Source organism: Falco punctatus, assembly GCF_963210335.1.
Source record: "Falco punctatus genome assembly, chromosome: 8".
In the NCBI taxonomy this organism is placed as follows: domain Eukaryota; kingdom Metazoa; phylum Chordata; class Aves; order Falconiformes; family Falconidae; genus Falco; species Falco punctatus.
This window is the reverse complement of record NC_137588.1, coordinates 3,627,835-3,651,943: the sequence shown is the minus strand read 5'-3', so window position 1 is coordinate 3,651,943 and position 24,109 is coordinate 3,627,835. Positions and strand designations below refer to the sequence as shown.

Below are 24,109 nucleotides of genomic sequence, written 5' to 3'. Positions count from 1 at the left end.
AATTCAATGACGTGCAGGCAACACTCTGGTTTGGGCTTTGATCTGTAGCAATTCAATGACGTGGCCTTATTACCCATGCAACTATTCTAGTTCTTGTTAAGCTCAAACCTGCTTCATTATATTTGAGTCAGTTATTATTTTCTCATATGAACTTTAAAGAAAGAGGACTTCAGAGGGACTGGATTTTTTCTAAAATCATACACTGGTGCTTAAAGATGTAAATTGTTCCCAGTTATTTCTGAACAACCCTATAGTTATAACTGCAACTGTTTTTTATGTCTACGTTTAAAAATGGCCTGTAAGATTTCTTTAGAGATTTTTCTTTATGTTTTAGAGGAACCATGCACTCAGTGTGCACAAAATAAGGTCATTTTCCAGTCTTCTTTGGACTTACATTACTAACAATTTGTCTCCATAATTATTACAATGAATCTGAATTTTCCAGTGAAAACTGCCCTATCAAAGCATTGCTAACCACCTTCATCAAAAAATCCTGACTATGCAAGTCAAGTAGGTTTTGGTGGGCTTTTTTGGTTTGTTTGGTAGTGTTGGGTTTTTTTTAATTTTTTTTTTTTTACATGCTACAAGTCTTGGATTGTAATAAGATTATTAGAAAAAGCTCATCGCTCAAACTTTTAACACAAAAGTGACTGTGCTCTTGAACAAAGCTACACAATTCTTGCAATAGAAGCTACTTCAGTTTTGGAGTTAATACTTGCTTGAAGACAACCTGACAGCATTTTGACAGTCCCTTTGACACCGTAGCTTCTCATTCTAAGATCTCAAAACGAAACGTAAGGAACCACTGAGTGCTGCAGAATCTTCTACTTACAGTTTTAGCAAATGCTGCAGACAGTTTCATCAGTGTCTTTCACACTACTGGGAAACAAACAAAGGCTCATAGTATCTTTTTCTTCCATTGGTAAAGAAAGCAGAAGTTAAGTTTCATGAGTGCCTGAGACCTTTGGGATCCTTTGGCAACGATTCTGCGAATGTAAGATGCTGTGATCGTGTAGTTGTATGACAACAGATTTTCTCAAGTGATAACACTGTTGTTCACAACATGTAACGTCTCAGTATCGAGGTGTACCTTCTGCTTTGTTATTTACCTTTGTTGCAGTGCTTCCCATCCTTAGGAATAAAGTGGTACCAACAGAACAGGCACATAAATCAGTTGGGTGTTACAGTGGTTGATATTAAAGAGTCAACGTTTGCCACTGCACTGGAGTAGTTATCTCCTATTTATAAAATGCTGGTGCCACTCTCCTCCCCTATGTGACTGCTGGAGTGTAACCTCTGGCTATTCTGGACTATAACTGTAATTGTAAATTTCCAACAATTTCTGCAGTATACTTTGAACAGGTCTTTATTATGCAGACCACACACACTCACGCTTATATAGGTGATGGTGTTGTACATAAAGTATTCATATCTGTGAGTGTCTGATGGCTGCAACATGAAGAGGCCCTCATATTCTCTTTGCGTATTATGTGGGAGAAAACAACATAACCTATCTTATAATAATCTAAAATAACTCTTCTGTCCCTTAAAATGAAGCTGTAGGACACGCTCCAGCTTCTAAGGCTCAGAGCTAGTGCTTGACTGCACCAAGGCAGCTACCATCTCCCTTTTCAGAGGTATCAGGCAGAAAACCCACGTCAAAACAAGCTTGAACTGAATATCTGAGTGGAGGTGAGCTGTAGCCTAATATTTCCCAGATCAAAATTGCAATCTGAGGACAACACAGGTTTACTATTTGCATACTAAACAGATGTTGGTATTAATTATTTGGTGAATCCTGAGAGATATCAGCAGCATACAAAAAAGTCAACATATTTATGCTGTCAGAAACACCTCTGAAAGAAAAGACAGTAAACATAAATTAAATTAATCTGGGAGGTCCATCCAGCGTAGTCAAATACAGCACACAATTTGAATGAGAATGCCTAATTGACTGGTATTGAAGACTTAAACTTTTGAATTTTTTTAAAAGGACTATCACATATACCCAAGTTTGCAGATTTAGAAAAACTAAAGCAGTGCTAGTCCAGGAGACCAGGACACAATAACCCAAGGTGATCAGGGAAGTGCAATCAAGGTTCAAAGTGAGGTAGTTTCTATCAGGACCTGGGGTTAGCTTTACTGAACGACATTTCCTGAGCTAAACCTTTTGTTGAACCTGTGCTGGGAGGTCCAGCAGACTTCTAATTGAGGCTGTAAGAAATTTTTCCTGGGTTAGCAATTAAAATAAGATTAATTAAAATAGAGCTCAAAGTTTGAATGGTAATGAGACTACAGGGAAAGAAGAAACAGGTACTTTTTTCACATAATCTCCAATAAGGGTTCATATTTTGCTTCCTCAGTGAACGCAGGGTATCTTTTAATTGATTTGACTGACCATCAGAGAAGTAGCCAAAATTAGAAATTGTGAGCAAAGCCTATTGCAAAATATGGAAAAAACCCAAGAGTAGCTGAAATGGTTCATAACCAAAGGTCCAACTAGCACAGTCTACTCTGTCTTTGACAGTATCCAAAAATGGATACCCAGAGGGGAAAAAAATTACACACATTTCCTCCAGCATTCAAACATTTTAATTCAGGGGCTTTCTTGGCCATAGATAGTTTCCAGGTATTGAGTAATCCTCAATGGATTTATCTTCCCTGAACTGTCTCAAAACCATGCAAACTTCCAGCACTCCTGAGTAACCTTTAGCAGTAGCTTCCTAAACTCAGCTGCTTTTTACAGGAAGAATTGTTTTCATTTGTTCTGAGAACGACTTCTCCCAGGTTCACTGGATAGCTCCATTCTGTATGGGAAGGGGAATGCCCTATCCTGCTTCTCCAAATGACTCATCAATCTGGAAACTTCTCCTGCTTCCCTAGGTGTTTCTTTCCCAGACTGAAAAACACTAGTCTAATCAGTCATTCTTTAGAAGAAGGCCACACATTCCCAGTATGTCTGACTCATACTTTTGATGTGCAAAGGAAGATCAGGGCACAGTTTGTCTATTCTAAATTCCTCAGAAAAACCTATTTTGAATCATTATATCCTAAGCTGCTCGTGTCTTGTGAGGCACTCACTATTCTTCTACATGATGCAAAGCATGCAGCCCTAATACCTGGGTTATTTTACCCTACTGAAACCACAAAAATAAAGTAATTCCCATGTAACTCCCAAAACCACTAATAAATCATTTGCCCTGGTAGAAGTGATTTGCAAACTGTCCTTGTTTGCTGTATTACCAAGCTGTGACAAATATATTTGCTATTACATTATAGAGTGTATTTCTATGTTCCGTGGAGCTGAATGTTTCTGCACAAAGATCTTCAGTCAATAGAGTACCAACATCAGCACGTTAACAGGTTTTTAACTCACGCTCTCACAAGGGTGTGTGCTCTGACAGGGTTTTACTGGCAATATCACACCCAGCTCTCGCTTTTGCCTCTGTCCAGATCACACCGGAGACTCAGAGAGGGGAACCGCCCTCTGATACACTGTCGGGGCTCGCATGGAGGGGAAGCAAGTACATCGGACCCATGGTGCTTCACTCCAAAGCGCATAAAAGGTGTCCATGCCCTGCCTTCGCCTACTGCCCTTCCCAGTGACATGGACCAATACACGGGGCCTTTGGAACAAATCCATATAACAACTATAAATATTCCAGGTGGTGACACAATTTCCCCTAAGTTCCAAATTTCTGTTCTGAACTCATAAAGGCTGTGCCGCATCTGCAACAAACAACTATGTATTTAGAAAAATGCTTCCACTGGAGAATACCTTGGATTCATTAGAGCATCTGTACGGGGTGCTATTAATGCATTGCTCTCCTCACATGTGGAATTCTACATTTCCAGCTGTTAATTAAATCACTGTATTCTCAATTTAAGCTATCTTAACATAACTGACTCATACTTTCAGTGTGCAAAGAAAGATCAGAGGACAGATTGCCTACTCTAAATTCCTTTGAAAAACTAATTCAAATCATAATATCCTAGACTGCTTCTCTCCTGTGAGGCACTCGCTTAACAATCTATTCTTTTACATAAGTCAAAGAGCAATTCAATTTTAAAATCACAGACCTTGAAATTTTACAACTAGCCCAATTATAATTTTAAAAACTCATGATTTAACCATTAAAGTATACCTAATTAGAAATGTCACATGTGCCTAATTTATATAAATGCTACTGAACTTGTAATGAAATGGATTAGTTTTCAAGATAATTATATGTAAAACATAACTTAATAATTTCAAATACTGAACTTTATCCCTGTAACTCCCCCTGTTTACTCTCCTTTCCTGGCTTGAGATGCATGTTGGCCACGTTCTTTTCTCTATCAATGACAGGTTGAAGAACAATATTTTGTGATTAATGGAGAATAAACCCAAAATTTCTGTAACATGGGGATGGGAAGGTGCTCTGGCTCCTGTGCATACTTGTCAGGAACGACAAATACTGTCAATACTGGTTTTAATACAAAAACAGAGGTTAAAGAGATACCATTTCAAAAAAGGCACTGTGAGGATAAACCCATGGAAGTCTGTGCATGTTATTTTTTTTGTTTGACAGCAAAAGAAACTGCCTGGCTTTTGCTCTGCACAGTTAGATGGCTCAACTGACTACATTAATAGCTTCACTTTTGTAGGTATTGCTGAATACTAAAACATATTACATCATTTTGCTGCCTTCAGAGTAACATTTATTACAGACAACATTGGAAAGCTCTTAATATTTTTGTGAACAAAAATGTTAAGATATTTTCACAATTACTGTATAATAAAATAGCATTTCTTCTGCTTTGGGTGATGATTTTCTTCTTTCATGTAATGAGCTGTCATGATTTTCTTTATTACTTCTTTTTTACTGAGCAGGAAGTTGCAATCTAGTAGGTGCCTAGGTTGGCTTGTCCCCAGAGCAGTATTTGATATGCAAAATATATCTTATTAGTTTTCAATTTGCCACTAGCTTAGTTAGGAGATGCAGTTAAAATTCCTTAGCAGCAGGTAATACTTTTGCATTATAAAATAGTGTTGTAAGTGATGTGTGAAGAAAAAACATGATGCAAACTTAGCTTCATCAGGTTTTAGCCAATTTGCAGTTTGTATCACTTGTGAAAGGCAGTAGAAAGAGGAATGTAATTTACCCACAACTCAGGCACCAAGTTAAAAAAGCACGGATAGTTTATTGTGAGTACATTTAACCTGTCCCAAAGGCTGGAGTGGGAGCCTGTAAGGAGATGAATTTATAGTACATTGGTCCCTTTTTTCTTTGACAGTAATCAAGAGGGAGAAGGTAAGGATGGCTACTAAGACAATGGTTGGGGCCGCAACACGGATATTCAGAAGCTGAAGCACGTTCACTATCCTCTGACTATATTACAGAAGCTATTTACCTGTGCAGTAGCAAATAAAATTGCTGGGAATTAAAATCAGACAGAGGCACAAAGATGTAATTTGAGAAACTGGGGCAAAAGAAGGATAAGGCAGAGGAAGAGATCTTCCAGTGGGTGAACAGTTTTGCAGTACTGCAGAGTAAAAAGGGGAAATGAAGATAACATGTAAAGACTCAGAAAACAGTTTTCTTCTGTAAGGTGTGGGCTCATCAATTAGAAGTCACAGTACAAAGATATGGGTTCCTATTTAGTAAATTATTCAAAAAATATAATGGCCCTTCAAAACTGGGGCAAATACTCTCCAGAAGTTACTCTGTCAAGATTTTTGTGATAAACAGAGGAGGTTTCATGCTACTGTGCTGGATACAAATTTCCTCTGGAATACTCTTTGCAGTTCTTGTCACACTAGAATAGATTAATTCAAACTGGGAAAAATACAGAATGCTTGCCAGGACAAAAGGAGAATGAAGAGGCTATTTTATGAGAACAGACTAAAAGAGCTTGCCTTTTTTAGCCAAGGAGAAAGCTGAGAAGGCTATGGTTATGCACTCTGAATAAATCAAGGGGGTAAAACCAAGGGAGCAAGAGGAGTTATTGAATCTAGAATGATAACAGTAGCTGGACAACAAATTATTAAAACAGGCCACAAAGGATCTTAAGTTAGAAGTTAGTGATAAAGAACCACCAACAAAGTATGGGTTTGAGAAAGGATATGTCAACAAAGGGGTCCACTGATACAGGAGCTCCTTTCTGGATCTAGATCTTACAACTCATCTTTGACAGGGGAGATACAGCTTGGCTGAATTCCTGAGAAAAATTTTCAAAGCATGATTTGATTTTATCAGGTGCCAACAGTCTAGTAACATCCACAAGATAACACTTTTCAATAATTACATGTTTTTCTATCCTCAAACCCAGAAAAATACCACTAAAAGCAAAGCCAAAACCACATTTGTGTGCAATCAAGCTCTTGGTCCCACCAACACTGTCAACAGAGAGACAGACTTCCATGAAGATCCCACTATGCTATATTTGTTTTTGCAGGGTCAGACACTGGTTTCCCCCATGCCCAGATGCTACCAGAAGCAACTTGATGACATCAGTGTCCTACCACCAGAATTTTGTCAGTTGTCTTGAGGTGAATAACTATTTCTAGTGCACAAAATACTTCCCCAGCCTTTGAGATTATACACAATATACCTGTTGGTCACAGAAATGTCCCATTCTGTGTGGCCTACTTTATATGCAGGTATATAGCATTATTTTTGTTTAAATGATGACACAATAAGCCATAACGGTACAATGAAATAATGCCAAGCATTGCATAAAGTCAATAGGCTTGAAAATGGAAAAAAATATTACTGGAGCAACTGACTCTAAGGCACAGGAAATACATTCCTTTTATTAGTTGTTTACAGTTGTGGCAATAACACGGGTGTGCTATAACATTGTATATATTTATTTGCTGCATGGAAGATGTATTGCTACAAGCTATTTGCAGCTGACAGTCCCAGCAAAACAACATTTGTAATGTGAAAACGGCATCTAAAGGGGCTCATCCTCATTAAGTATGCAACAAGGCATGACAACTCAATAAAATATAGGGACGCTCTCAGCAAATGTCAGATCTGTCTGCCTCTTGACTGATTATGATCTGTACTCTTACATGTTTGTGCACCTGTACGGGGTCATTTTTTTGATGGTATCACTCTAAGACTCGCGTTTGGTGGATGATTTGGCTCAGTAGGCTAAAGCCAAGAAGATTAGAAGGGACATGCTCAGGGGGACTGTTGCCTGTCCCTAGTTCATTTCTTTGCGAAAGAGACATTTGCCCCAACCTACAGTGTACCAGAAACAAAAGCCTATAACTGAACAACATATATCTTTCCACTAATACAACAGCATACTACTTAATAGGTGCTTTTTGACTTACTTTAGAATGTCTAGACTTTATAATCTCTGGAGGTGAAGAGTGAATGATTTGCATGAAGCGATTCAGTAAGTCAGCGCTGGAACCAGAAGGAGAATAAAGCAATCCTAATTAATAGGTCACAATTAGTCACTACACACCAGAAACTTAATAGGAACATTTTGCAGTGTGTGTAGTGAAGACAATGGATCTAAATTCTAAGCTGGCCACAGTGGGAATATTTGGTAGCTCCATCCTAAAAGAAGGATTCATATATTTGGTGTACCAAGGACAAAAGTTTTCAAGAAAATACTGGTTCAGAGTTGTCAGGTTTTGTTTAGTTTCTTGATTTCAGCTAATTCTTCTCTTCAGCCACATGACCAGTTACTGTAATTTTCAATAATTTATAGGCATTTGCAATACCACTTCCATTGCAAGTCTTACTCCCTCTGTTTTACCATTGGGCATCACAACTTACTATGGATCTTGCGAGACTCTGGAAAGAGAGTAGGTTACATGGATATGTCCTTCGACCTGAGGAATTCCCATCATGTCTACTCTTATGTTTTAGGTAAAAGCAGAGATGAAATTTGGCCTGACCATATTTACTTCTGACACATGCATTTCTATTTTTTCTGAGTGAAATTTCAATTAAAATTACTTTCTGACAGAGTAGATGGATTTTTTCATTTTGAGACTATCCTGTTTTCATTGAAATATACTGCCTTGCATAAGCTGCACACATAGCTCATAATTACTCATAACAAGCTATTTAACCTTTTGTTTGCTTCCTAAATACTTAGGTACCAAACACCTTGTGGTTGTGGCTTTGCTATAAAAGTCTGACACCTGTTATTTGGGTGACTATTGTCAAATATTGCTACACATTGAAAATTCGGCAGAGGACAACAGGTGCTTGGCGATCTGTCCTTAATCACTTTGCTTAGAAGTAAAGCCACGTGCTTAGCCTCATAGCCATCAAATTAGCGATAGCCATTCCTTCAAGTTTAGAGTTCCTATATAACTCCAGGTAGCAAAAAGTTAAAATAAAATGTATGTCCTTGCAGGGACAAATGGTCCCAAGTAATTTGCAGACACACATAGAAGCTTGCAATGCTCAGCTCTGTAGACAACAAAAGAAAAAATGCTAAATAATGAGTTCAATGATATGGTATAGGTCTCTTGATATATACCTCTTGATCCCAGCGTCTCTATTCACTGCATAAGAATAACAAGAACCAATTTAATGGCAAAAATCCTACTTCACAGTAGCAGTGGAATGGACTTGGATGAATAGGAAAAATATTGTGGTAGAAACTATTAGAGCAGATATATTCTCCAGCTGATCCTTAAGCGCGTCCAAAAGGAGACATCTGACAACAAAGACCTAATTCTAGAATTCAGATGCACAAACTTTGTTGCATAAAACAGCCAGCATACATTTGGAATGATAAAACATGAAATTAGTTTTAAAGACTACTTACCAATATTTGGTCCCTGAATAACTGATGGAATCATCTTTAAAATAACACTTTTATATGAGTCATTTAGAATGTAAGCTTTTGCTGAAAAAGCTTCGTGAGTTAAGGCTTCCAAAAGTTACCAAGATCTTTTTTTTTTTGTACTTATACACTCTTGTGAGATTGAAAGTAACACAGTCATGCCTGGCCATTAATTATTTTTTATTATACATCATACACTTTAAAACATTTTCTGATTCACTTTTCTTTGTAAGGAGATGTAGTTCTCAGAACATATTTTTTTATCTCACTGCAATTTTCTTTTACTTATTAATACTGGGAACTCTATGTAATATCCTGGCACTTATTATTTTTCTTTTTGGTATGGGAAATTAAATTGTGTATGAGATCATGTAAAAGCAAACGTGAATTTTAAAAGTAAGAGTACTACAATGACTACACGGAAAGTTGCATTTAGTTAATTAGGTAATTGGGAGTATTTTACTGATTTAGAGGTACATTGAAAAGTTCTTCCACACGTGTGCCTCTTCCATGGCACAGTGTATCAGTAGCAATACAAATCAGGGTTTCTAGTGCATAAAGAACCTGACAGAGACAACTTGCTAGTCAAGAGTATATTCTCTCCCAAATATTAACATTCAGGAAAAATCCCAGCTGTGAATATTTCTTCTTTGCATCTTAAATGGATTAAACTTGTCTAGCATTGCAGCCAGACTACCACCCTAATCCGAAGGGACAAATAGCAATTTCCTTTGTCAGTGGGCTGGGCACTGATTTTTGTGTAAGGGAACACACAAAAATTGGAGTGGTACAGAGTGACCTTCCAAAACCTGACAAAGATCGGAGTCCTCAGAAGGCAGAAATCTCCTTCCTCTGGGGTGTAATGCACACCCATTCCATGGGGGAACACTGCAGCTTGTCTCCCTGGATCTACATCAGAGCAAGCCCTAGTGAGGCAGCAAACTAGAGCACTGCCCAAAGGAGTGGACTAGAGCGGCAATGTGGGGTGCGTGTTGGGGGCTGAGCAGCTGACCCTCAGCCCCTCTTGCAGCCCCTGCTGCCAGGGGAGAAGCAGAGCCTTGGGCAGGTGGGAGCTCTCGCAGCCAGGTCTTTCCCAGAGGAACAAGGTGCCCTGTTCTTATATCTTGTTCCTGAATGCCCCTTCCACCTCCCAGGTGCTAAAGGACTCGCTGCAGAGGGGACTGAGTGCTTTTTGCCTGGCTGAGGTTAAACCTTCTTCGGAATTGGCAAGAAAGAGAAGGGAGGGAAAAGGTTGTTTCCCTTTATTTCAGTATCTTTTATAGCTTGGCAGGTTTTTCCCTAACAGCCAAGACAATGCTTCCTTCTTACCTTAGCAAGGACACAACACGTCTAAGAGCTTACAGTGGATGTCAAATAACAACATTCTCTAGAAAATTAGAGAGGTCAGTAATCAATCTGTGTTACTCTGTTCAAGTAAAGAACAGAGTACGATAGATAGCACACATGAATTACGCCACTTTTTGATGAAATGATTTAATATTTTCTCATTTTTATTGTCATATCTTTCAATTAAAGCAGTATCTTTCCATGAGGAATTAGAACGATTAGATATTTGGCTTGCGGTCTTATTTCTAACTCTTTTGTCTGCTTTTCTTATTAGCTGATATACTGATGAGCATTACACTTATAAAATTATATGACATGGATCCTACCATTCCATTACTTCAGCGGAACAGAACCTGAGCCAGCCTTGTTACAGCCAAAAGTAATAAGAAATGGCTTTCACATTTAATTCATTAAAGTGGTGTGACAAGCACCTATTTAACCAACTATGGTGGCTGACTGTAGCGTAAAAGCCTTTAAAATAGATAAGCTAAATGAGTTATATTTTATATAGACTCGTGTATGGCTAAAATTATCTATAATATAGCATTTGGAAAACGCTATACTCCACTGCGTCAGTGCTAATTTGAAAGACCCTCATAGCTAACACTCAAGATTCGTGTCTCCAAATATGCGTGAATGCCAGTATATTAAAATGAGATCAGGTTATGTTCGCTTCTGCAGAAGGGCTAATAGAAGGGCTTCCTAGCACAGGGAGGAGAGCGACCACAAGCAGACCCATACTACGACTACTCTCAAACAGCCATTAACTACTGCTCCCACATAAAAAGGATTGACAAGGATCATAAATTAGGACCAAAACTATTTCAGTCGTACTACCTGGCTTTTAAAATTGCACTTAAGAAAATGCCGGTGGGATGGCATTTACATGGTGAGGGCCATATCCAGAGTCTCCTAACCCTTGGAGGTCAAAATGCACTTCTGTTCTCAGCTTTTCCTAGTTAGGACAGAGCTTCACTTTGGCAGCTGAATAAGAGAGAAAGATTTAAAAAGCTCTTGCCTTCTGTCATGCCAAGCTGCTCATTTTTGTCTGTATAGAAAAGCTGAGATAATCTGCGATAACTTGAGTATCTGTGGGCTTCACTGCAAACACAAGATGTGAAATGACCCACGTTAAAAAAAAAAAAAAAAAGGAAAAGTAACCCTTCAAACAAACAACCCTTTGGTTTAACTCTTAACTTTTACCTGCATACATGTGCCACTTCACTAGCTATCAAATAATTACATACACCCCACTGCCCAGCAGTCTGGATTTTTAACCTGAATCAGAAAGATGCCTGTCCTTCACACAAAAGACAATAAGAAAAAACATTTAACTAAGGAAAACTGCCTAAAAACCTGCTAGGTGTCTTCTTGCCTACTTTTACAGCAGCTAATTACTTGCACAGTCAATAGCCCTTCCGACTATGTTAGCTCCCAGTTTGGAGGAGATGGCAGTGGTTAGCAAACACGTTTTGTAACAGTCGTTTATTGGATGCTAGCAAATGATCTGCGATATTCATGGCAATATCTGCATACTCTGAGTGTCTGAGGGGAGACAGCTGGGGCTACAAAGGGAAGACATGAGGCTTGTGTCATCGAACTTTTACTTTGACCTTGATCACACAGGAATAAATTTGAAGTTCTGCTTTCAACACTTTGATTCTTTAGGGAAATCAGCTACTAAAACATTTGAAATATGTAGAGAAACTCAAGCCAGAATGACATAGATGCATTAGATGGTAAAATATAAACATGCTAATTTCTGCATCTTCTGAAATTATGGACTAAATTACTTGATACAGTGGATGAGTGTTTTTGGAGAAACTATCCTCATATTTCCTGAAAATCGGGGAAAAGTCCACAATTAAAAATATGTCTGTGGTACACTAACTTCCACTGATAATTTAGAAAGGTTAACTGAGATCGACAAAATTTCAAGACTTTTTTTTCAACAATGCAGTAAGTACTGATGTTCCTGGATGTGCCAGGAACAGGCAACAAATCAAGACCAAGTTTACTATTTTATCTTGAGCTACACAAGAAGACAACTGCTGGTAGAGTAAATATATGGAGCTGGAAATGTAAAGTGTTAATCTCCTTGGTTTTTTCTCCATAAATAAGTATGGCCTGTGGAATACTAATCATTGGAGAACTTCTAGAAGTTTGAGAAGAACTAGAGAAGAACTTCAACTTCTAGAGAATTTAAAATGTCTCATGTTAAGCCATCACACTCAGACATCGTTTAATTGGAACTTCAAAAACTGTTATGGCTATTGACCTCGTTTGATTGCTTGTTCAAGTGTGCACTATCCAAGCAGGAACCATGAGTAGTATCGAACACCCCATTATTCTGTGCATGTCCTGTAGACCATGTGAGTAAGAGGAGGAGGAAAGGGCACCAGGTTACTCAGGAGAAATAGCTTCATCTGTCATAACCACCAGTATCGCTGGGGTTGTCTAGGGATGCTTAAAAGGGAGAAAAAAGAAAAAGAGGCCTGCAGCACAGAGGCCATCATCTAACATGGGTCAAAGGAAATAATACTGAGGCTACTGATATCTTCCAACACAGGGACATGGTCTCATGGGACAGGGAAATGTAAGAAGAGTCTGATGAAAAAACCTCAGTAGAACAGAAAGGGGTGGAGATGAGGAAAACCTAAACTCCCCAGGGAACTGATCAGGGGAATGAAAGAGAAAAACAAAATCTCAGGTTGTTACACATTGCTGAGAGATCAGAGGTAAAGAAAAACAGTAACTTGCAGAGGGTTCTGTGAGATGCAAAGAGAGACAAAAAAAGTAGAGAAATACAGATGTGAAAGATGTACCGTAAGTTTGTGTGAGAAAGGGGGGAAAAGAAAGCAAAAAAGACCACCAAAGGATTAAGGATTGAGAAGGCTTTATTAAGACAATGAGATGGGGGATGGCAGGCAGGGGGAAATAACAAAGAGCTCTACTGATCACCCACAAAGACAACAGAAGAGAAACAGGTGGCAAAACCAAACTGCTGGGAAGAAGCAGGGTGGCTATACAGTTTGCTTTGTGAAAGCCCATACTTTTTCCTCAAACTGTTACCACACTATTTCATTTCTCTTCTCTCCTTCTGTTTTAGCAGACTTCGGAAGCTCTTGAAAATAAACTTTTAAAGTACATATATGTTTATAATTCAACTTTAGAAACTCATTTTTCTAGGTACCATAGATTATTTCCACAGTATTTTGTTGAATGAAATTCTGTTTCTGCAGCAAACAATAGGCAGAATTCAAAAGAGTCATCCCAGACAGTTGGCTGCCACCGTATGGAGCATATCCTGGGCTTCCAGTGCTGGAGGAAACAGGACATCTCTGTGGCTGCCAGTCCTGGAGCTACAATAAATTATGCTGGCTCGTGTGTGACTCCAGGGCCAAAATTCACTGAAAGAAATCAATGATAAGATGCAGTTTTCTATTCTCACCTTAATCTATAAGAAAGAACACATGTAGGGCCACTCGGAAACCCCAAATGAAGCAAGAACACGTAGGTGATGCTACTGGGTTGATACCAGTTACAAAAGGTTCAAAATGAAGAAAAGAAATCGTGAAGAATTTCAGGAAACTAACACTGGTATTACAAGATAGTAAAACCCTAACAGAAGAAGCAAAGAGGGAGAAGAGAAAAGCTGCAGAAGACGGATTAGCCCCTTCCAAGAGGCCACAGGTTCCACTGGCCCTTTCCCATTGGGATGAAGGCTGCATGGCCAGCAGGTTATTCACCAGATGATGGCACCAAGAGTATGACAATATTAATACCCAACTGGACAACCGGTCTGGTTCAGGCCACGACTCTGTACTGTAGATAAATAACTGCGTGTTCAAAGGTTTTGTGTGTGTATGATCTTGCTCTGAAATCTCTGAGCCTGGTAAAATATTCCCAAATAGAGTGAGACAAAGATTTGAGGGCTACTGATGGGAGCCATGCATCAGTCTGGGATTTGCTCAAATTTGCTGATTTTGTAAAGAAGTAGGTTTTTTTATTATTATTTTGATATCTGAGAAAAAGCACTGATTTTTTAAATTCAATTTAATGTTGTTTAAATAAACCCTTTGTATCTGACTACAAAAAAATTAACTTGGCCAAGGTATATTTCCTCTGAAATTTTAGGAATAAATGTTTGTTGTTCTTTCACTTACATTTATCTACTATGTTTAACTGGAAATCTTCAGCAGACAGAACAATTTTTTCCATACATAGTCCTTGATTTGAAGATCTTTGCTGTATTCCACTATGTACATGCTTTTCTTCACATAAGAGTGCAATTTAGTTCTCCCTCCTTCCACCACCTATTCTATATCTAACCTATGCCTGTCATAGCCTAGAAATCTAAAGACGTTTTACTTCCCAGATGGACCCAGTAGGGCAACAGATTTTGTTGCCTCCTGTTCTGCTGTGTGATCATCACCTAAATGGTAGTTGGAGACCAAGAAACCTAACTGCCAACTGTGCACTCGACTCAGTGCTGTAAGAGGCACTAACACATTTGGGAAATGGCTCAGGTCTGAACCAAAAAATTAGAATACAATTCCCTCCTGCAAGAGTTTGGCCTTATGCTTGCATAAGGGTAGAGGGAAAACGTTTTGGCATTATTTTTTATCTATAGAATAAAAACACGTTGCTTTCCACCTAAATTTTTGTGTATATGAATGCTGTCTGATTTCCAACATTTTTGCATTTTTGTCAGGAAGGCTAAATGTCCAACTGTAATACTACAACATACAAATAACATCATTGAGCTGGATGTGTTGTCATCATGGGCAGACTGAAATTTGTGAGACTGCAAGTAAGGAACTTTTTAAATCACATGCCAGTCATTTGCTTACCAAGCAGATAGTTGTGATCTCACAGAAAAAGAGCAGTCACATGCAGAAAAGCACAATGTGTACACTGTGTTGGACTTGCAAAGAAAACAGCTTGATGTCTACAAGATGACATTAACCATAAACAAACATCAAAACCAAAGGAGAATTTTAAAAGCTCCAAGTGGTCAAAGAGTGACAGGGAAATATGACAGTTCTTTTCTGGTCCCCCAATTCTTATGAAAGCTTATTTATAAATACTAGATAAAAGGCAAATAGCCTGCCAGTATAATACTCACTCTTTTTTACAATATAGTTCTCAGGTACTTGGAAAGCTTTTTGAGCCATTGTCCTTTTCCCCCCTCCCTTTTACTTTCCTTTTGTACGATCTGCCCTTAGCTCAGATCATGAAAGATTTTGGTTCTACATGTCTATAGCCTTCTTGTAACAAGATATTTTTGGACTTAATCCCAAAAGCCGGGTATCCCAAACAATAATGTTCAAGAATAGTTTGAGCGAGATAACCTAGCCCAACAAAAAGGACTGTAACACTGCTGGGATTATGCTGTCCAGTGCCTTTTTAAAAATTGGAGGTACATCATGGAAAAGACTGATACTCCGTCTCAGTGAATAGTTTCGGGAGGGGAAGCTGGTTTGGTGTTTAAATGAAAACATGACCACAGGTACGCAGCTTCACTGTGCTTACTGGTGCATTGTTAAGAGAAGAAATAGAATTGCTGAGCACAAGTGGATTACCTCACCTCACCCAACAGTGACATCAGTAGAGGCTTTGCCATGGGCTTTAACGGGAGCAGGAAAAATGTGCTTTTGGAAAGGCCATGTGAGCTTGGTTCAAACCACCTGGTTACTGGGGATTGGTCTTAGCAAACTTGAGGAGGCACGAACCTCTTCCCTTTGTAAGAACTTTATTGGTTTATGCACTGGTTATAGTTAAGAATCATCAAGATTATATGATGCAAACTCATGCTTCTCATTAATTAAGGTGCTGAACTACTGCTGGTATGAGAACTGGGAGAAAACCAGCAAGTTAGAAGTAAAGGTGAATGGAGAACTCCAAGAAATACAAACTCTCCAGAAACGCAGCAAGCCACTGAAAGAAGTTCAGACAGGAATATTATTTAACTGATAATTGAGCTCCTGAAATGAAAGATGAGAAAAGAAATACCAGTTTATTTTTATCTTGCAAGTTAGGGGCACTGGCTTTACTTTGAGAAATCTGTATTTTAAAAGATAAGTGAGAAACACCAGTTCAGTTACCAGATGAAGGCTGACTTATCAGTTAAAGATCGAGTTATCGGTTACAAAAATTTGCAGAATGTTGCACTCCTAAAAATAATGTCTTCTGGAAGTTCTCATTTCATATGAAAAACCAAGAACAAGGAAATTTAATAGATCTGATTATGCTGACACAAACATGTTGTTTTAAACCATTTGTGGAATTGCTCATCCAAGGCCAGATGGTAAAGGGGATCAAAGATGCATAACTGAAAAAGATCACTAGACAGCTTAAACTTATGGAAAGCTATTAAAACATGAAAAAAATCAGAATGAAACTGGACCAGATTGTAAATTTTGAAAACTAAACAACAGAATGTAACATTAGTCTGGGTTAGCAAACACCCCCACCCCCACCCCGAACAACAACACTCCCCTGCCCCCCCCAAAAAAAATAATACAAAAAAAACAACAAAAGAAACACAGGGCAACACAGAAAGAAAAAAAAAAAGTGGTAAAAATACTATAAAAATATTATGGAGGAATCTGCATAATGAAACCAGACTGAATTTGAGGCAAGAATGCTAGAAGCAAATGAAGACCTAAGCAGTGTTCTGCTTTTGGAGACCTGCTGTATCTGCAAGCAACAAATCCATTTTGCAGAAACCTACAAGAGGCTCCGAACTTTTAAAAAAGAAGGGGATATATGCCTGTTCTGCACAGTGAAAAGGACTTTTTTCCCATCAGCTCTGAAGCCTGCTGTGATATTTCTGCTCCCTGTTCTTAACAGTTTCCAAACCTTTGGTATGCTGCAGATGCGCTGCTTTTTTTTTCTTCCTCCAGCCTAGTCTGGAAAAGCCTCTCCTGGCTGAGCTTTTCCTTTGCTGAAAGCGACTGAGCACTCCCTCCAGAAGGTCTGCATGACCCAGTACAACAGCCAGAACCAGGCAAACAGTTGGCTTCCTTCTTTGCTGTACATTCACATATTTTAAGAAATATAACAGACTGTAACACACAGCAGATAGTGAACAAATACGACATGTGCACTATTCATGAAAATAAGTAAAAGGAGAAGAACTAAATTCCCAATGAGTTAATATATGTAAAAATAATATTATCAATTTCTGATATGTGCACAAAACCAGAACTGAGAACAAGAATTTATGACTGGTGTCTAATACTGTGCTTTAAAATACAGTAAAGAAACTTCAGCTTCAAGACCCCCAAAATAAAGCAGACTTGGTTTTATATACTAGAAAACAAGTTGAATTTTGATTCCAAATTACCAGTTCCAATGTCTGTTATTACAACTTTGTTAGAGAATAAATCTGCTGAACATTTAATTTCAGATATCAAATCTCTGCAAGATGTGACATACCAATGGAGATAAAAGGCAGACAACGTATAATAATTTGACTGTTATGAATATAAAATCTTATCAAGAGAGCATGATTGTAAAGGTTATATTAAGCCCAGGGTATCCACAGTGCTTCGGCCTATGGAAAATAATAGTTAAAAATTGTTGAAAAATGCTTCTAAAAAGAGCTTGGATAATTAATGGCAGGTCTCTATGTGACGTGATTGTAAACGAGAGCATCCCCCTCAGAACCAAAGTTGTCAGATGTGAAATCTTGTTTAGAATTTGGTGGGATTGGCTCAACTATACAGTCATTGAGGCAAACACAGCAGTCCTGAAATTTCTAGAAATGCTTTACAAAAATCAAAACACAAAAATGCATCTTGATACACCAACCTTGCAGCCATGTGACTATATACAGCCGCAGAAAAAGGGGCAGAACAGCTATGTTACCACGTCAGTTTCATTGAGATGATTATTAATCAAAAGACATACCTGTAAAAAGTTAGGTGACACTTTTTTTCCCCCACTTTTGTGAAATAACCTGAGAAAGATTCTGAACTTCCAAGATCCAGAACGAAACAGACAGTTGAAAAGCAAGTACATTGGGAAACACTAAGGGAACGGAGCAATGCAGGACTAAAGTGAAAAGTCTGACAGCTTTTGATACATATGTGTATTGTCAGGGGGGTGATTTTTTATTCTTTCCCCCCGTGAGGAGAGAATTACGGACCTTTTACGAAGCCTGCAACATCCCTTGTGCAGTCTAGTTCAAACCAGTTGTTACAGAGCGGTGTTACCATAAGGGGAGTTATGTACCATTGTTCTCCTATTTGTTACATGAAAGACTGAGCTGTGCGCTCTGGTCTCTCATTAATAGCCTCACATCTACATTACGTTTTGAAGAACGGAGAAAACACTACACAACACAGCCAGAGAAATAAAAATACCTTTGCACAGGACAGCAGTAATAAACCTAGATTTTCCTGAAGGCAGAGAGGAAGGAGTCGATTTATTCCTTCGAATACAAGGAAGAAATAGAAATATTTATATTTTTTATGTAAACAAAACTTATGAATGCTCAAGGAGTCTTGATAACTGCTCCTGTTTTAGTAGCTAACCTTTTGAGTCCCTAAGTCTGATTGACCTCTGTTTTTGACCACAAATGAGTAATTTACTTTAGGTTGACAGCCTTGGTCAATTTGTAGGTATAATTTATGTACTTAGATTTATGTTTAAATTTTATTTAAATTTAAATAGATTTTTCAGTGTTGCCATGGCTAATGGTAAGTAACACTCTGGAAGAGAGAGAAAAGCCCCTGCACCAGGACTTTCACTGAACTGTAGCAAGAGAGATCAGGATGAGGTAGGCGAGGGATGTGCATCCTTCTGTGATGTATCTGCAGCTATCCACTGTTAAACAGCAGTTCTTAAGGTCACAACTTTCTACAAAAATAACTATGTCTGAACAAAAGTTCCTTCTAAAGCAAAGGGCAATAAACACGCTGAAAATATTTCTTCCTGATTCCTCAGATTTTGGGATTATTTATGCAATGAAGCTTGTTTCTTGAGCTATGCTTTCTTAATGGAACTATAATTTTTGGACTTTTAACAAGGGGTTTTCAATAATTTTAAAATTTATTTTCCTCTTTCTGTTAAGTCTTCCTCAGCAGACACATATGGTTTTGCTCCACAGTATAGTAACACTTAATTTTTTTTAACCTTCCTAATTTTTATAAAAGTTACGGTTCCTTTTTCTTTCTTTGCTAGGACCTTTTCTTCTGCCTAATAGTTATTCCTTGTTTTGAACTTTGGTCTTTGTGCTCCTTTTCTCCCCTTTCCACCCTGTATTATTTTATTTTTATTTTTAATGTTGACAATGAGGTTAACATTCAATTAGACTTAAAAAGAGAGAAAAGCATCCCCATAACTTGATGTGAACTCATCCAAGGCCTATTCGTTTGCTCAGAAACATTACCGGACAGAGGAGAGCCTTCAGAAATAAATCCAGGTCTTCTGAATGGCTTTCTCCAACACTTAGCTCTACTCATTCAGTGTGACTTTTCTGTAAGACCTTTAATGTAACCTTTTGAAATGTTTAAGATAATTTCAATTTCCCTAAGCAAGAAATTCAAGTGTTTCAAGGAGTGTTAGTAAAAGCATATATCTGAAATTATCACCTGAGCTTCTTGATTCAATTAAACAACTCCTAAATCATACATGAGTACTTTCTTGAAGTAATTTAAGAGTAATTTCTGCCATATATTTGTATGTTACTTTTGCAACCTATAAATTCTGGAAAAGGTAGTCATCAACAATATTATTCTTTATCAGACAACCCTGAAATACAAATATACAAATCTTTCTCTCTTTCAGCATTAATACATTCTAAAATGGGACACTGAAGCGTACATTAACAGCTCAAATCACCCAGCGCTGCACAGACCTGGCCACACATGGACTCAGCCAGTGCTTCACAGCATCTACTTCCAACAGTCTATTATAAGTGTAACTACTTGTTCTATATCCCAACACAACTCAGAAAAAAATTCCTGGTATCCTCGATAACTGACCCTGGGGAAAAACATGGCCCCTGTAAGAGCTTTATTTCAGAGCTTTATTTCAGAGCTTTATTTCAGAGCTTTCCAGCTGTTGTTTCCCAGCTTTCATTATTTCATTGCCATTATTGTCATCATCACTGAGAGATACAGACCTTTTCAAAATAATCTGAATGACCTCTATCTCCAGTCTTCTTCAGAACACGATGTATTCATTTCTTTTTTTTTAACATCTTTTCAGTTTTTAGCGAAGTATTCATTTAAAACATGTGCACTGTCTGGAAGTAAATTACAAGGGTAAAAGGGCATTTCAAGAGGACTGAAAATGTACCTCTCAAGCTGTTTCTTTTTCTATTTCCCAGCTAGTTTTGCTGAAAAGGTGGTTAGGAGAACTTATTTTAAAAGCAAACATTTTTTTTTTTTCTATTTCAGTGAAGTTCTTTGTGTGTCCATCATGCTGCACTCAGAAATCCTGATGAAAATCAGAGCTGCACTTATAAACATGAGATCTGGTTGTATAACAGACATTACTGTCAACATGTTTACCTGTATTATTATTAATTGTAAGTAGGTGTGCATTGTGGTATAGCATACTGCTACAGTGGCTGCAATTAAAAAATCCCCAAGTTTCATTGTGGATCAGCATTCCTATGGGATGAAGCCAAACCAGAAGGTGTGCTCCAGCCACTGGTGGGTATTCCGTACAAGAGGCCAGGCTAGACTTCGAGCAACTTGTTAGCAAGTAGTGTAGAACAGAGGACCTATAGAATGGACCTGATGATGAGGACTCAAGTATCTGTGTAATGTGTATTTCAGTGATTTTTGTTGTGAAATAGGTAACCTCATCTAAACTAGTGGTATCCATGGAGCCTGGCACCACAGCAAAGCATTGGTTGGAAATCCGAAGTAGGCTGTTTCCTAGTAGCTTCCCAAGCCTTCTGTACTATACCATTGTTTTCCGTCTTGAAAACAAGAGTTATCCTTTTCAGAGCATGTCAACACGCAGCTGCTCCCCCACAGCCTTTACCTTTGCATACCCTGCTACTTGGGAGTTTTACTTGCATCTTTCCACTTTTGCAGTGCTGCTGAACGTAACATTAGCACCAGGATACATTAGAACAATTTCAGTGTAGAAAACAGGCCTAAAAGGAGAAATTGCATTTGCAAATTAAACATTGTGAAGCATTACTTCTGCTGCAGGGCTGAAGCGCTGTGGCTACAGAGCAAGCAGTACCCCCAAGGTACCACTCCATGACACGTTTGGAAAGCTTGTGCTGAAACATCCTATTCCATCAAAGCCAAAATATTTTTACTTTCATAAATCACTTCACAAAAGGTAACGCGAATAAGACTTGCTTGACTTGCAACAATCCAGGATGACACATTATGCCCTGGATCAGGCAAGAATTTCAACATGTCCCAGAGCTCAAGTCAGTATCTGGGACTCCAGGTTATAATCACACATACCCACATCTATTTCTCTTGAGCACCGTTCTTCACATGGAAACACTGTCATCTTCAGCAGGCTCTAGAGATAAGTCAGTGCCATCGAGTAGGGGCTGACACCTCAGGAATACCCTAATTATAACAAGGTTTTGCATGTTATATTTAAGAGACATTTTTGTATAATCATTTACTAGTTCAGACAATAAGGGATATAATTAATAGTTAAATGGCAAGATTTCTGCAATTTGTAATTCCCTAATTGCTATTTTGGATTCCTAACTGAACATCAAAATGTCATAATCTAGTGGCACCAAACACAGAACACTTAAAATGTCAGTAAGCGAAGAAAATGACTTTAGAAAAGGGGTTCAGGAAATAGAGATCTGTGATTTAAAATGTACAATATCTGATGGTATGAATTGCATTATGCAGGAACGGCTCTTTTCAGTGCTGCATACTTGAGATTAGAGACTGCAAACCGCCTGTTTCAGAATCACAGCTCTCCGCTTCCCCTGCTGAGATGTCAGATAGGCTTGGGCTAAATTTGATGGCAAGTGTTCCAGGTCCCGTCTGTCAGGTTCTCCCATGCTTAATGAGCAGCATGCTCTTTGATGAAAATACTGTCTAAACAATGAAGCAGCACATTGGAAAGGTGTAAATGAACTTGCTTCTGTGGTGTCTTCAGTCAGAGCAGGGTTTAGGACTTCTAGGCAGGCCTGCAAAACCCTGCTGTGTCCCTAGAACATAATTGGCCATGAGAGCAACAGCCTATATTAGGCGCAGTAAAGCAGTTTAAGAAAGTAGTTCAATAGGATTCCTATAAACGCAACTCATTCATTTTTATACAAAGCCTGTGGTTCCAGTGGGTGGGCTGTAAGAAAGAGTTGCCTAAACCCTTGCTCATTTTATTTCCTACAAGTAACACCATTGCACTGTAGGTACAGTACTCAACTACTTTGGACAAAAGCATACACAAAGATCATCAAATATGCTTTTGTGCGTGGATATATAGTCATCTTCTAAATGACTATTCCTAAAAATCTCCACTCTGAAGGATATCTGTAGCACAGTTTCCAAGCATCAAAGAAGGGAACCCCACAGCTATTGGAAAGATTACATTTTCAAGGATGACAACAGGTTGATCAGCTAGTAGTGTGCATGGGAGCATCCCTCCTGGCTTCAGTGACTTCACATATCTAAGAAGTTATAGATTTTAAGTTATTTTGCAGCTTTGCAGTGGGCTGAGTTAGTCCCTGGCTTCCCAGCTGAGGTTACAAACAGCACAGAAAATAATAGCAACTTGCGATACAGGCAGTCACTGTCAGTCCTGTTTCCCCGTCTTCCCAAAACACCCGTGCATACTGCTGTAACATCAAGCCTTCTCAGATAGCCCTATTTGCATGAAGTGGACTAATTTACATTGTTTACTGCGCTGAAGTAGGTTTTAATTGACAACACCATAGCAGAAGCATTTTTTTCTTGCTATACCTACTTATATCAATCTAGGGTAGGGAGCACTGAATTTACTGTGTGATATGTATAGCATAGCACTATTGTAATGCTGAAGAGGTGCACCACACATTTTGGAGAATTGTACTCTAGATTATTGAGGAATAGATAAATTCACTGGCCAGATTAATTGTTTTAAAAACAGCAGTCAAAAAGAAAAAGCATTTGCTTTGGATGGGGGAAGAAAAAAAGAGAAAAAAAGAGTAAATACCACAGATCTATTTCCAGCTAATGTCTTTGGTTAAATTAGCAAAACATTAACATCAGAACCTTGGACAAGTAGCAAGAATATTGAGCTCTGGAATGAGACACCAGTCGATCAAAATTAACTGAAAAGAAAACAAAATTTTCTCAGTAAATAAACACATCATCATCAGAGTGTGTTACCACTTCAAAGAATACAGGTGTTTCTGGCCAGACAATTCACACAGCTGTTTTTCCATTCAAATCACTGTCCTTTACTATGTCTATACACATTGCAAGTGGTCAGAAAGGAATCCCAGGGCATCTGCTCTGCAGCTATTTTGGTATTGTTTCAGTGTCGTCCATAAGCAGGAAATTCAGTCTCATCGTAGTCCTTTTCTGTTTGAAGGGATTGGCTTTCACTGTGGGGGAAAAATCTCTCTTGGTGAATAAGAACATCCATCATAGTTTAAACAGAATTTCAGGAATGACAGGTACCTTATTTAGATAAGGTGACACATTACTGCTTCCTTTTTCCTCCTTTTTCTTATACAGTAAGATCTATATGGAGAGTAAATTACTCTATCACACCAAGTAAGTATCAAAGTCAAGCTCCATTTTCTGAGCTTCCTATTCCACATCCCCTTGAATTCTACATCTAGCTGTTTGAAGGACATCTGAAGTGGATTTCTGGTTCCACTGCTCTTAGCATCAAATATTTCTGTTGGCTACGCTGAGTGATAAAGCTTACTGAAATCCTTTTTCCTAGGAGAAGGTTACTGGCAGGAACTGTATTGCTACTGAATTGCTATTATTGGTTAAGAATAGGGACTTAAAAA

The 24,109-nt window shown here is 38.4% G+C and overlaps 1 long non-coding RNA gene across 1 annotated transcript in view; it reads left to right on the top strand.

Moving 5' to 3' along the window:
• Positions 1-24,109, top strand: part of LOC308068756 — a 105,474-nt gene that overhangs the window by 9,432 nt on the left and 71,933 nt on the right. The window contains exon 2 of the long non-coding RNA XR_013930120.1: positions 18-24,109. This exon is cut by the window's right edge and continues 25,661 nt beyond it. This is a non-coding gene — a long non-coding RNA (uncharacterized lncRNA). The remainder of the gene's footprint in view (positions 1-17) is intronic.